At 36.9% G+C, this 13,616-nt stretch overlaps 1 protein-coding gene across 3 annotated transcripts in view; it reads left to right on the top strand.

Moving 5' to 3' along the window:
* The first annotated feature begins 4,985 nt into the window (after positions 1-4,985).
* Positions 4,986-13,616, top strand: part of CDH18 (cadherin 18) — a 596,824-nt gene continuing 588,193 nt past the window's right edge. For all 3 annotated transcript variants that reach the window (XM_075417131.1, XM_009938547.2, XM_075417126.1), the window contains exon 1: positions 4,986-5,280. The gene's annotated coding sequence lies outside the window, so the exon portion shown is untranslated. The remainder of the gene's footprint in view (positions 5,281-13,616) is intronic.

The raw sequence follows: 13,616 nt of genomic DNA, 5'->3' as shown, positions 1-13,616 counted from the left end.
AAATTCTTTTTATTTCAAGCTATAGAAATCGTAAGTTTTCAAGCAAAATTGTAACATATTTACCTACTCTCTGAGAAATAATGAGAAATACTATATAGAACAGAAGAAACTATGTATTGTTATATTCTTTGTCTCTCACACCCTGTATCTTGGCTTCTTTCATAAGCATGCCCTTCAGAATCTGAAAGGGAATCTTTCTAAGGAAAAAAATGAAATAAAATTGACAAAATCTACCTTCAGTACCCTTGTATTTACATTCAATCATTTAAAACAAATTTTAAAGACAGCTTTGTACCCCATCTCTGGAAAAAGACCTTTACTAAGTGTCAGTAAAACTAAAAATAACGCTTTAAGTTTCTATATTGCATACCTGAGTATGTAGTACTCAGATTTAAGTGTGTGAATATCCTGAGCATTTTAAGAATCTGTTAAGATTTGGCGGTACTTCAAACCTGAATGATACCTGTATCAGTAAAATATCATTCAGAGATTTCACAATTAATAGAACCAGTATTTAGGTTCAAAGTAGAAAGCCAAATTAATTCATTCTTCCCAGGGAAAGGTGTACAATGTACAACCTTAACTTCTATTTTTATTTTAGTCATGAGGGAATCTATCAAAGGCACCTCTATGAACAGGCAACATTCGCTATTCCATCACTACATGTTCACGAGATGTAGTCTTACAGAGCTGCATGTTCTGGTTTTCCTTTGATTACTCAGTTACAGAAGAACTAGCTTGGTTATTGTTGGAATCATGAGGTAGGAAGCACATATATATCCTCTTTGTTAATTGAATCTGAAATAATAAAAAGCAATTTCTTATAGAGAATTGCACTTAATACTATATAATAATATTTTCCCCAAATTAAGCAAAATAAAATGAAAAGTAGGTGGATGTCCAGGCCTTCTTAGCAGAGTATATACAGCATGCCTTTTGTTCTAATCTACTTTAACATTGTTTAGCTCAACTTTTCAATGTTTCAAGCTTAAACACTAGTCTTGATATTAAACATCTGCTTGTCTAGATAGTAACCATTTACGGTTACTATCATCATGCTGTGACATGTTGTATCTATACATTCTTAAGACAGTTAATCATACTCCACTGCAGACATGAAGGCCAAAGAGATGTTTTCACATATATTCAGTATGAACATGTTCCAATACACAGAAGTTCCATACAGCATATGTAGAACCTAAAGCTACCCTGTAGACAACTGCATGTCAACATTTGTGTTTCTAAAGTAGAGTCAGAATTTCTGTAAATATTTTTTTCAATCATTAATTCAATATTTGCATAAAAGGCCAGTTTGAGAGATTTACATAGTCATCCTCTTTTTAAAAACACCACCGTAATAGTTCTGTCTTCAGCTGAAAAGTAAAAAAAAAGTACCAAAACACCAAACTGTGCAATGTATAATTTTGTAATAGTACCTCACATATAACTACTGTTTGGTTTGCATGGGCTAGATTAGATTAGACGCAGAAATAAACTGAGACTTTGTCGGGCATTAAAATTTCAGAAGCGCATTTGGAAAGTGAGCTCCTTCCACTCTGAATTCTGCAACCATGTTGCTCCCGTCTGTACTGGGGGCCTTCTGGAAGACACTGTATTGAACATTGTTAGTGATCCCGGAGAAGCCATGTCTGCCGTATTGGGCCCCGTACCAACTTGTGCTGTGCTGGTGGGTGGTTATGACAGAAATAACATCCCAGCCCTTTCTTCCAACATATAGGACTGTTCAGGCTTTACACACTCTCACCACCAAATCTTCCCTCATACAATTGTACCACCATAATTATAACCATGTTCATTTTTATTTACGCATTTTAATTTGTCTATCCATGAACATCACTCGGTTGATACAGACCGGTCAAAGTACTTGAGACATCTATTACATGCACTTTGTAGGCTGCAATTAATGAGGTATTCCATATGCAAACGAGAAATCAGAGATTCTTAGCTGATACTGTGATATTTCACATTAAGAATGGATGAGATGAACTTGCTGTGGATACTGCGACTTCATTGGTTGTTTCCTACAATTTTTTTGTATGTGCATTGAAAGAGATTCAAATGCATAAACATGTTGTTGTTTTCTGCCATTATACGACCATACACATACTCTTGTGTAAAAACTCAGACTAGACAGAAATGTTTTCCTGCTAACCTTGTATCTCTGAATAGGCTTAGAGGTATCCCTTATTGTTTATGAACACCATATGACCTTAGACTCAATGTCTTTCTTGTAGTGAGGGGCCCAAAACTGAACACAGTACTCGAGGTGCAGCCTCACCAGTGCCGAGTACAGGGGCACAATCACCTCCCTACTCCTGCTGACCACACTATTCCTGATACAAGCCAGGATGCCGTTGGCCTTCTTGGCCACCTGGGCACACTGCTGGCTCATCTTCAACTGGCTGTCGACCAGCACCCCACAGTTCTTTTCCTCTGGGCAGCTTTCCAGCCACTCCTCCCCAAGCTTGTAGCGTTGCATGCAATGTTGGTGTTGGTTGGCAGCGGGCTGAATACAAGCCAGCAGTGTGCCCAGGTGGCCAAGAAAGACATTGAGTTGCTGGAGCATGTCCAGAGAAGGGCGACGAGGCTGGTCAGGGGTCTAGAGAACAAGTCTGATGAGGAGCAGCTGAGGGAACTGGGGCTGTTTAGTCTGGAGAAGAGGAGGCTGAGGAAAGACCTTATTGCGCTCTACAACTACCTGAAAGGAGGTTGTAGCAAGGAGGGTGATGGTCTCTTCTCCCAGGTAACTAGCGATAGGACGAGAGGCAATGAACTCAAGCTGCCTCAGGGGAGGTTTAGATTAGATATTAAGAAACAATTTTTCACTGAAAGAGTGGTCAGATATTGGAATAGACTGCCCAGGGAGGTGGTTGAGACACCATCCCTGGAGATGTTTAAGAAACTTGTAGATGTGGCACTTCGGGGTATGGTTCAGTAGGCATGGTGGTGTTGGGCGGATGGTTGGACTTGATGATCTTAGAGGTCTTTTCCAACCTATGATTCTATGATTATATTTCTTTTTTGTGTTGTAAGTTGCAGTTTAATAGTGGGTCTTTTTCTACATGCTGACTTTCTCTTTAAGTCTTTGACTAGAATTTTCAGGAGACTAATAATATAAAATTGATGACTTGGTAGCACTAGCCTGTGTTTATCCAAGAAGTCTGGATTGCTGGGTAGGTTACGCAGATCATAAACCATCTGACAGGACTCTGTAAACATGTTTATTGGGGGATTTTGTGATAAAGGGACTGGGATGGAACAACCCTTTTTAATCACTCCTAAGAGCTTGCACAATAAATCCTGTGATTCAAGTAGAAACCCCTGTTAGCCAGGTTGTCACAAGAAACTTTAGTTTAATTATCAATACATCTACTTGCTTACATGCTTATGTCAGATTCTGACATTAGATTACAGTTCTCTCACTTCAGTAAGATTTTTGACCTATTCTGCCATGCTAATGATGCAATTTTAACCACAGAATAAACAGATGGACTGTAAGTTCCGGTTCTCAGGACAGGATTCCTGGCAAAATGTCTTAATGGAATGAATGTGTTGAGAGGTCCTTAGACTGATGGACAGTCCAAACACTGAAAAGGCAGAAAATCGAAGCTTTCATTTTCTTTCTGATTCTTTGGCAGCAATTAGACACATTTCTGTAAGAGTCATAGATGAGAGCACCACCAAAAATGGGACAGTGTGTTCTCTAGAAAACCACCGAATACATTGTACTCACAGTGTTCTTTAGTTACATTTGCTGTTTCAAATGATAGAACAGCAATATAATAGCATCAACATGCTGTGATGTGGAAGCACCTGTGACACAATGAAACCTGCCCTCTGGACTCAGGAGTACGGTAGGTACTTTCCCACAGTTTGCTTCAGCATGGAAGTTCATTCATAATTTTAAACCGCGACCAGAATTACCAGGTTTCCACCTGAACAAATCAACTTTCTTACAACCTAGTGCCCCTAAATAAAAAGCAAACAACAAAAAAACAACCAATCAAAAACAAAAACAAAGAAAATGGAAAAAGAATGTCAGTCTGTTGCGATAAAAATACTCACTTTGCACAATATCAATCCTGAATTTTTTTTTTTTAGCTAATAAAGGACAGTCTATTGCTTGCATATGTGGGGAACACAGTGCAGTATGAGATGTGGTATGCTTTTAAAGTACAATAGCTATTTGTTGCTAACTCCATGTTTCAGTTCTGATAAGTGTTCTAGCAGAAAAAGCTGTCCCTTGTGAACCTATTGTTGAAAAGATATTGTTTTTTTTTTTTTTTTAAGAATTTGTCTATATAGAGACAATACAGATTCTGATACAGGAGGAATTGAAAATCACACAAGCTGAAACATAAACAGTGTAGGAAAGAAGGTAGCTCAAGATGACAGGGGTTAGAAGCACAGTCTGTGAAGCACAGTTCTCCTCCCTCTTGGTTTATGCCTCATTTCCACATTTGCCATAAACAGCTTTAAGTTACAAAACTTGTCACTGGATTTTTCAGAACACAAATGTTGAGGCTTGCCATGCAGGTTTATTTCCAGACTTGGGGGTGGGAGGATCATGTGTGTGTACTTTCTTCTCTTTCATTTTAATGTTTTCTTTTTAATATGTATTCTGAAACACACAGAATACGTAAAAATTTAAAAGTATTTAGAATGCTAGTGCACAGAGAGAAAGATAGCTTTGAGCCTGGGTTCTCCTAAACAATTTTTCTTTAAGGGAGATAAAATAATGAAAATACTTGGCTAAACTGCTGGCCAAACTCTTATTATTTGTACCAGTCTTGGAAAAGACCCTGGGGAGCAGCAGCGGAATCTGTGCTATTGATTGGCTGGTTAAATAGAGGCCTATTAGATTCAGACAGGCTGGATTGATTATACAGCAGCAGAAGGAGCTCAGACTCGGAGCTGAGTGAACGTCAGGGTGAGAGAGAGGGAGAGCAAACGAGAGAAAGCGCGCAATAGAGGAAGACTGTACCCACTATAGCATCAGTATGTGACTGCTGGTGCCTGATAACACTGATACCGAGCTCCTTCAGCAGACAACTTGCTGAGCTACCTTTTTTGGTTTGCGAGAGGATGCCAGCTCTAAGCCAGCGCAACTGATAACAGACTGGACATTGGAACAGTTCTTTTTACTTATAATTACTCCTCTTCTGCATCTCTGAAGAAAGGATCATTACGGAAGACAAAAAATCATCCTGTCCCCTTAGCTCACATAGTACTGATGATATACAGAGTTTGATCTCCCAGGTAAGGAAATTATCCTTTGCTTTTCTGAGCAGCTAAAAAAGGATGTATTCTTTTTGTATCTTGCATATTAAATACAAGCTTCAGCATCTGTTTACAGAATGCATTTATTGTACTTAAATTTCTCTCACTCACAGATGATATATATCAAATATTATGTGCACCTGAAGGCAATTCAGAACAGGATGTGGTTTGTGCATTTTATTTATTGTGCTTAACCCTTCAAGTAAATGGGAATGAAGTAACCAGAAAAGATGATTTCTAACTACTTGTGTGATGTTTTAATGTGACTTGTCCCACACATGCTAAGCAGTCTGGACTAATAACAGCACACAACCTCGTTCATATTATTAATTTCTTATTGACCATGTTGTGAAGCCAGGTAGAGAGAACATTTACCTGGAGGATTTCTCAGTGCTTGTCAGTAGTTTCAAACAATATACATCTTTTTACTGCAAGCTTACCTCTGCTGCGCAAACATGATCTGCCTTAAATAATATGGCATTAGACTGCCATCTTTTTATAGATACAGTAGTTATTGCTAACATTCTGCCTGCAAAGCAAAGATCAAGGCTTATGCCCTGAAATAGGAAACCTAAGATATTCTGTTATGCTGTGCTGCATGTCTGAAGCAGCCTTCCCATGGACTGCTTGTTTTGGTATGACATTGACACCACTGTCTCCTAACCGCCTAGCTCTACATAACCTTGCTATGTATTTCCTTAGGCTGTGTTGGAAATGATTTTGCAATAATAGGTGATAGTTTGTGATAGGTTGCTATGATTTTAAAGGTGATAGGCTAAAACAGAAACAACTCAGCTTTTGGTTACGTAGCAAGTCAGGAAGTTGATTGACTTGGGGTTTACAGGCCATGGAAGCATAACGCTAAGCAGATAGCGCTGTCATTTCATTAGTAAAACATTCCTTCCAACTATGGTAATCTGCACCACCTTCCTCATCAGTTTGTGCTCTCTACTCCTTGTTCCAAACTGAAAGGATTTTTTCATATATGAGCTATTGTGATTACTCCCTCCGAGTGAAGAAAAGGCATCAGTCTATTAAACCAAGCCTTTAAGCAGATTTGCACTCAGACAAGTACAACTTTTCAATGTTTTGTCCAGTTAAGAAACTGCCTATAGCAGGCTGTTGGTGCTGAACTACGCATGTAACAGTAATCCATTTTATTCAATGACAAAAACATCACAAATACAGAAAAATACTTTCTTCTCCTTCTCTACCCAGATATTTTTTATAAATTTCTATAGAGTACCATGTTCAAAATACTTAACGACATCTCAAAATCCCAAATGTGAAGTGAAATTCCAACAGTTACCAAAATGATTATTTACTATTTGTAAAAGACATTATAAATGTTGGGGATTTTAGGCATATATAGATTTTTTTAAAAACTAACAGTAATTTGAAGGGGTGCCTAAGTGACCACATGAACAAAATGTGCAAGGTTTAATAGACAGCTTTGTTTTCTCTAACGTATTATATGAATAAGCACTGGCAAAGCAAGAAGTATACTGATGAGCCAAAACCAGAGGCTTACTTCAACTATAGCATCTGTGCCATTTTATTTATTTATCTTTTCTCTGTGAATAATGTCTATGCTGTTTTTTATATACACAGTTGATCAATGTCAGCAATTTCAATGCTTCCTTCTGAAATTCTTTCCAGGTAGCAAGAAAATCACTTGGGGGCATATTTTGCCACCTTAGCTTTCATTGAATGGTAAAGTTTTACTGGTTTATGGTTTTACTCCATGAAATACTACCAGAGGTGAGGACCGCATACATTGACTATGGAGCCAGTGTCAGAATCTGACTATAAAACATGAAGAGAAATCTTTTACATTTTAATTAACTGACTGAAAAATTTAACAGTAGGACAAAGACCCGGGTATTGAGAGTTAGATTTACAAAATGTGGACAGAATTTTATAAGGAGCTAAGATAATTGGATATCTAATTCACTTTGCCTCCTTACAAAACTTAAGGCCTGTCTCAAAATATTTCATGTGCATTTTGACTTGCAAATATAATCCTTTACCTATGCTCAGAAGTTTTCTTACAGCTTATTAATCTCTCTCTTTTCTCTCTTAAAAGCCTTGTTTACCTGTGCACTTGAAATGTACTTTATAATTTTGTGATTGGAAATAAAATCATGCTAATTCTGTGATTTCAAAGACAGCAATATGATTCCCTCCGTATTAGTATCTGTTAGCAGTCAGGTTACATCGTAACAATGAAACTCCAAATAATGCTAAAAAGTATTTATTTTTGCAAAGGGAATATTTAATTTGAACATTATTGTTTAAAAAACACAAAAGACCACCATAAGCCCAAACAATTAGTTATGCTCATGAAATATGTTATTCATTTCTGCATTAAAGACTTACAGTGTAAGCATATTCATTTGCCAGATTCAGGAAAAATTGCTCAAAAAACTCAAATACAAAAGATTTTAAGAGGTTATATATTATAAATTGTGCATTTTCTTTCGGGTGTATAATGCTGTTAATCTGGACTTTTTGCAACACTTTGATTCAGTTGTACCACCTTTTTCTCAAGCAGACTAATCTGGCATTTTTTAATTTAATTTTGCATTGCTTTCCAGCTTGAAAAGCGAAATACATAAATTTATAAATTTCACAGAAAGTGAAACTTATTTTTATTTTCCTAGATAACTTGAAGCCATTAGGGGGCTCTTTCCTCCTATGATATCACACAGCAAGCTCCACTAAATAGATATAGCTGGTTACTAATCTCATTACCAAAAAACGTCCGGCTTGAATGAATTTATTCTGGGTGTAGTCTATTTTATTAATACAGAACAACTACAAATCTTTATTGGTTGGGTTTTTCTGGTGTGCGTGGGGTTTTTTAATGAAGATAATTAAAGGAGCGTAGTTCTTCCACTACCAGTTAGATGGTTATGTTTTGAAGTTATCTTGTGCCTTGTAGAGGAGAGGCAGGGAACAATGTTCAGCAAGAACACAGTAATTTGAAGTAATCTCGAGGCTTACAAAATCAAGCTAAAGGTCTGATCAGACTGAGTACGAAGCGCCACTGATGTTCAAAAAGCTTAAGTTTATTTTTTCCGGTAACTGTGGCTGTTGAGTACTGTTATATTGTACTGATAGGAACCTTAACTATATTGGACAGACTTACTCTTCTTTCGCACAGCTTGCTTTATGAAGGGCAGAGCATGTCACCAGGATTCTTGGATAACTGTTCATTGCACAAAGTGAGACAGAAGTTAAGTTTCAATTCTGCAAACATTTACTCATGTGAGTACCTGCGCTGAAGTTACTGTGTACCAAATGCTAACATACTTTGTTCTGCCTATTACACCTTAGTAGTTCCTGTAAATTCATTGCATCATGGCACCTGCAATTAGTTGTGAAGTTTATACTATCTCCTGTGGGAATTAGAAATAACTACCCAATAGCCAAATGCAGATCAAGAAAAAGTAACAGATTCATTGTAAAGAACAGCAAGGTGGTTGTAAGCACTGCAGCAGCATGCTAAGGTGAGGCCAGGAGAAACATGAGTGTCAAAAGATACATAAAATTGTTGTCCACCTGTTCTAGTTTTGAGAAATTTTCTTAACTCCTGCCAACCTTGGAAGAAAAGAATCCCATGTTGGTGGGTGACTTTACCCACACTGACTAACTTGCTACTTTACACTGCTTAGCTTGGAAAAAATCCAATACTACCGTCTCCATTCAAGACAAAAAGAAAATTAAAAAAGGACTGACACCCCTTGTGGTGCTCTACATTCATGACACAGAATAATACAGCCAAGTGGGAGTTTTTTGGGTTTTGTTGGGTTTTTTTAAAAAACTAAAATTTAGGTCCTTTCCTGGTTTTAGAGTTCTGAGTAGTTTCTAAATTTACGCACACACTTATAGCAAGTATCTTACGACATGCAAGGAAGAGCTTTGTTCTGTTAAACAGCACTTAGAAATTTCAACGAGGATCTGAAGACATTGTGTTTACTGCTGCATAGGCAGGGAAACATCATTAGTCTGAGGTTTGTGCAATATAATCAAAATTGTCAAAACCTGAAATAAAGCAAATGTTATTTCTGAGACACACAACTAATGATTCAGACTCATGGCAGATGATCTTCAGTAACTACATTATTAGCACATAGCAAATCTAGCATCATACAAATTAGCTTACAATCAGTGGAAGAAGGCTTTTCATTGCTAAAAGGCGGCTAAAGTTAGCTGTAATCTGCTTGCATTTCAAGTAATTAACTGTGTACATGAACAGTCACCAAAGCTGAGCTGGTATAATTATTAGTTATCCTGACTTTATTAAGACCCAAATCAGACTAAGCAAATTGCCTGAAGATGACAGGACATCTGCAGCAGAAGCAAGCAACAGAGACCACTTCTTTGTTGGAGTCAAGTGCACTAGTTGCAAGACTCTCTTCTCCTCTATAAAACACAGTTTAATTCAATTGTATGCTCTGCTTCCTTGAAATCAATGAAATTTGATGTAAAAAAAATCAACTCATATAAGATTATTGCCACAAAGTTTCTGTAAAGCCTCACTCCAGTGGTAGCTCTAGTTTACTGTTTTATTAATTTATCCCTTTTATACACACACTATGCAAAGCACTTTGAAATACTTTTGAATGACAACTGTTGTATAAATGTAAAGTATTATTATGGCAAACACAAGTCACTCAAATTTCAGTGAATGAGACCTGCAAGAGTCTGGGATGGTCTATTAAACATTAATAAATCATTTGTCTCTGATGAACATTTAAAGACTGGTAAAAAACAATACTTCAGCCATGTACTCAAATAAGAAATATGTAAGATTTTTTTTTCCTGTTCCATGCTTTTCTGTAATATATGCAGGGAATCATTCGTATGTTTAGATGTTTGAAATCAAGAAGATTAGGAAAGCAATTTATGCATGTATTGTCAAAATATTTTAAAGACAAATAGCAACAGCACAGAATAACATGCACATCATAATGTAACAAAAAGCAAGAGCTCTTGCTCTTAATTGCTTTACTGGAAAAAAATTAGCATAACTTAGCAAATGAAGATTTTTCCCAATTCCTGTTTATTTTGGGTCTAGCCATGTAACTTGAATTGAAAGAACTGCCTGCAGCTTCCTCATATTGGCATGCAATCCCTGGGTTAAAACTAAATATATACATACATATTTGTTCATATATCTCTACATCTACCTATATTTAAGCTTATCCTCTACTGCCTGTGTTCTACACAGATATATACACACCCGTTGTAGTAAATTTGCAATTTTTAGCATTACAGCCATGTAGAACCCAACTGTGTTCTCTGTGTTCCATAGAAGCAAAGGGTTTATCACTTGTGATCTGAAGCCACTTCAGAGTACAAATTACGAGAAAGATGCCACCAAGAAAGGCAGGTCAGAAGATCAGCAGATGCCAGGATCATAACAACAAAATACTATTTTCCCCAATATTGATAACGTCATCTGCTTTAATGCGGTGAGATTGCAAACAGGCTTTGCTGTGCAGCATGTAACAAAACACCATTGAAGCACAAAATACAGTTTGGAGAAAAGGTCTCAAGATCTTTATGTTTACTTGAACTTCAGAATATTTAGAACTGAACCAAAAGTGCTGTTGTTTTGCAAAACACTGATTATGTTTGGCTCTGGAACGAGGCATGGACAAATCTTTCTCTGAACAGCCATTGTCACCACTGTTCCATGGAGTATAAACTAAGTGAACCAAGTCCTTCAAAGCAGGTGATAGTGAGAACTGTGCTTCTCTGGCAGAGTCATAACACCGAGAATTAACATACTTACAGCAGTAACAAAGCTATGATAACATCTTAATTTTTCATGCATCTTCCTCTTTTTTCCCCTAGAACTCTAAGTAACTGATTTAGGAGATCAGACTCTGAAGGTTTTTTTTCTTTCCTCAAGTTATCGGATGTTAAACAGCAAAAGAACACCCACACCAAAACCCTCACAAATTCAACTTTGGACAAGATATCAAAGGTGAACACAACTAACTGTCAAAAACTATTCTAATAGAATTTTTCCTTGAACATAGAGAAACAAGAAGTTTGTTCTTCATACCGTGCAATAATCAGTAATAGCAGCTCTTTGTGGCCCAGAGCATTTAACAATGACAGTATGAATATTTTTCTCCCTATGGAAATTATGTATGCCAGAAAGAAATAAAGCAATACATTATCTTACTTGTAATTGTTCTATAAATCTGTTTTTCATAGTGGTACATATACTTCAGTGAGTTTTGAAAACTACTGAAAATTCATTGCAGTGCTTTGGCTCTTCCTTGCTTCCTCGCTCAATAGTTCTTAGTTCTATGCAACACAGCTGTACTGATACGTATGCAGGGACAATTCTGAAATCAATGTTTTGGAATAAGAAAAAACTCTTCGGCTTGTATACAAGCACAGGAAAGCATAAGACTTATGTGAAAGTGAATGGACATTACTATTTTGTTTTTTGTGGTGTGTTTTTTGGGGGGTTTTTTGGTGGGTTTGTTTTGTTCTGGTTTTTTACACATCATTTGACAATTCCTGCATCTGGTACATTTTCTAGAGTTAGACTAAATAATATAAATGTATCTTTCATATTTTTGTTATTTAACTTACAACAGACTATACCTTCTCGATACTGTATGGAAACCAGCACTTGAAATTATCTTCTTAAACGAAATCACAAGTAAACATTTTACAGGGAAACCTACTTTCAAGATCCTTGCCTTAATATGAGATACAGAAAATTTGAAGCAGCTTCAGGTAAGCTTGGATGATGTTCAAGGCACTTGAACAATGCACAAGCACTTCCTTGATGATTTTCAAACAGCATCTTGCATTGGAGTATAAAATTTAACTAGCAAAACTGCAACAACGTGATCAGTATGCACTCTTTATTATCTTATACCAATAAAACAAGTACCAGTGGCCAGAATTATAGTTGTTATGAAGCTGCTGATCACTAGCAAATCTGGAGCAAAGCGTGAAAGATCTACATTCTCCATTAAAAAAAGGAAAATCGTTCCTGGACTGCACGGCTGGAAGCCTCTCCAAGAAGATGTGTCATGCAGACTTTACTTTGAAAGTCAGAGAGAACACTCTCGGGACAGTCGTGTTCTTTTCGCATTGCGCATCCATGCATTTCTTGACTGTCACAACACCGCTGAGACCTTGGACAACTGTTTACCAGTTATCCGACCTGACTAACTTCCAGATACATGAGACCAGGAAGGCAGCGTCAGTGAAGTGATGCAAGGATAGAAGTAGTAGATCTTGTCACAAGTTATTTTCGTACTGTTAAAGAAAATTGTTCAAACAAAAGCTGCACCTCATTCTAACATAGCACAGTAAACTGACATCACTTTTCTGTGGAGCAACTAGATAATTACTCTTCCCCCCCCCCGCTGTCTCCAACACAAGGTGCAACCTCTTCCCCGCTCTAGCTCATCTTTTCCATGTCTCACCCAAGTGCAGCAAATGCAACATGCCTAGGACATATCAAACTTCTCAATAACTTAAAGAATTAGATCAAATTGTACTAGGCAGAGAGAAAACAGTATGTACAAATCCTATCTAACCATATCATATAGTTAATCTAAAACATAACTACAGAAAAAACCCTGATACTAAATCCTTAGTCTGACAGCTATATAATTCTCTTAGGCCTTTAAATTTCTAGTCATTTATTTTGTTCCTAAATATATATATATATGTATGTGTGTATATATATATATATGAAATCCATAATCCTCACCTGTTTTCACAACTAAGTCTTCCCGCCACAACTTTGGAGAAGCCCCACTGCAAGAACTGCTGTCAGTTTGTGTGGTTGATCCACACTGGTATATTCGAGGAGTGAATGTCAGGAATTACAGGATGTCAGGATTAACTCACCCAGAAGCTTTTATCATGCAAAACAGTTTAAACTCCTTTCACTGAGGAGAAATATCTTTCATTGCTTCATATAAACCTTGGCATAAGAGTATGCGTATAGACAGTTACCAAGAAATAAATGACATACCGTAATTCTCCATTCTGTTTTACCTTCATGTTTTCTTTGACTCTGTTATGGTTTAACATTCCCAAAAGAAATCGCTGAATGCTTCAGCCATGAACATTTTCATACAGTAATTCTAATCTTACCAGTTCTGCAAATACAAGGAATCTTGCTACAGTGTTTCCTACTTCTCTATTTATCATCTATACTTTCATAAGATATTTGAAGTTTTAGATCTACACTAAAACTCAGAGAGAAATGCTATATAACATGTGAAAGTATTACAAGTAACAACTATCCATTTATCTGAAAG

This window comes from Opisthocomus hoazin, chromosome 3 (assembly GCF_030867145.1).
Source record: "Opisthocomus hoazin isolate bOpiHoa1 chromosome 3, bOpiHoa1.hap1, whole genome shotgun sequence".
In the NCBI taxonomy this organism is placed as follows: domain Eukaryota; kingdom Metazoa; phylum Chordata; class Aves; order Opisthocomiformes; family Opisthocomidae; genus Opisthocomus; species Opisthocomus hoazin.
The sequence above is the reverse complement of the archived record's forward strand: the minus strand, read 5'-3'. Positions and strand labels throughout refer to the sequence as shown.